The sequence below is a fragment of the Corvus brachyrhynchos genome, unplaced genomic scaffold, assembly GCF_000691975.1.
Source record: "Corvus brachyrhynchos isolate BGI_N302 unplaced genomic scaffold, ASM69197v1 scaffold2907, whole genome shotgun sequence".
Lineage (NCBI taxonomy): Eukaryota > Metazoa > Chordata > Aves > Passeriformes > Corvidae > Corvus > Corvus brachyrhynchos.
Window position 1 is genome coordinate 1 of NW_008239219.1, and position 1,682 is coordinate 1,682.

General features: G+C 42.0%; 1 long non-coding RNA gene across 1 annotated transcript; it reads right to left on the reverse strand.

Annotated features, from left to right (window-relative positions):
• Positions 1–341: 341 nt before the first annotated feature.
• On the reverse strand, positions 342–586 carry LOC108448128. The gene is made up of 2 exons (XR_001863910.1): positions 491–586; positions 342–455 (listed from the first exon to the last, which is right to left on the reverse strand). It is a non-coding gene; the product is annotated as an uncharacterized LOC108448128 (long non-coding RNA).
• Positions 587–1,682: the final 1,096 nt, after the last annotated feature.

The window sequence follows — 1,682 nt, forward strand, 5'->3', positions numbered from 1 at the left end:
AAATTGAACCTGGAGAATGGGTATTAATCCGGGCGTGGAGGGAAGAGACTTTGAAACCCAAATGGGAGGGTCCTTATCTTGTTTTGCTGACTACAGAAACTGCCGTCAGAACAGCTGAACGCGGCTGGACACACGCAAGCAGAATCAAGGGACCAGTACCACCACCCCAGTGGAAGATCACTAGCCCTCCGGGAGAAAACAAGCTTGTATTAAGAAGGACGATAAGTACAAATATCAAATGATAGAAACTATAATTGAGACATTTATCAAGTTGCCGTTTGCTGTGCAGTGTGTGATAGGATTTGTGATTGCTTTAGTATTATCAATAATTTTATACTTTCTATGGAAAATTGTTAAATGTGGAAAAGGAATCTGTGTGTATGAATAATAGGGAACAAACCGAAAGATGGAACCTACCAATAGATATTAGAAAGCTAAATCAAAAGACACGTTTCCTACCAATAGATATTAGAAAGCTAAACCAAAAGACATGTTGATTATTTACACCCATAATCGAGAAATTACCAAAAGAGATAACATCCCAAATTCCTCCACCCCCATACACCTTTACTAAGGTTCGAACATTAATTAATAGATTGAGGCACTCACGTGACCAAGGGCCAGCATACGAGCCTTGTCCATTTTGCAATCGAAATCAGTGCAAAGCCTATATAACTTTTTACTGTGGAGGTTGCTCGCAAGTAATACAGGTTCGCAGGATATCCCTTTATAATTGGTGGTGTTATTATTGCGAACGGAGATTTAGGCGGCAAATAATATATCAAGAAGAAGGGAGGCAAATAGTAGAACATAAACTTTTTGAATCAGCAGAACAATTTCAACTAGCAATCCTACATTGGGATTTGGAAGTGTGGGTCGCAGCAATCACCGCCCAATTAGAATCACATATTATAAAGAGTCAGTGCAAAGGATACAGAAAAGGGAAGAAATAAACCAGACCAGACCTTGAGCAATTAAAGGTACAAGTTCCCTTCCCTGAACAAGAAACCCCTGCTGCCGAGAAAATGAGACACCTCGTAGCTGGATGCAACCCAGTTGACGAGCGAGGCAGAGGAGGTAACCCAGGGAGGAAAGGTTGCCTAACGCTCAAGCGAAGAAAATATCATCAATGGTTCTTCCTCCTTTTTTCTGTCACCCTAAGTAAGCTTGTGGGGCTGGTGGAAGCTGGAAACCCACATGAACCTATGCTGTGGAAACTTATTAATATGGTAGATAGCAAAGTGATACAAACCCGAACAGGACCCGAACAATGGAACTTCACAGTTCATCTGTATTCACTAATAACCATCCCAGGGTCTCCTGAGACCATTAAAAGAGAAACTCAATGTAAAGCATTTTATGTTTGTCCAGCATCTAATCCAGGGAAATCATACTGCAATTATCCAGGGCACTTTTACTGTGGATACTGGGGTTGTGAAACCATAGCATCAGACTGGGTCCCTACAATTCAAGACAAAAATCTGAAGATGACCTGGGGGCCCTTAGGATGTTATAATTCCAGAGGAGGGAAAGGAAACGTGCCAGCTCCTAAGGAAGAAGGCAGAGATATAGAGCATGACGGGTTTGACCCAATAGCCAGGCAGGACTGTAATTGTACTCAACTAAATATCTCTGTTCAAGATCCGGAGGCCGAACATTGGCTTGTAGGAAAGATGTGGGGA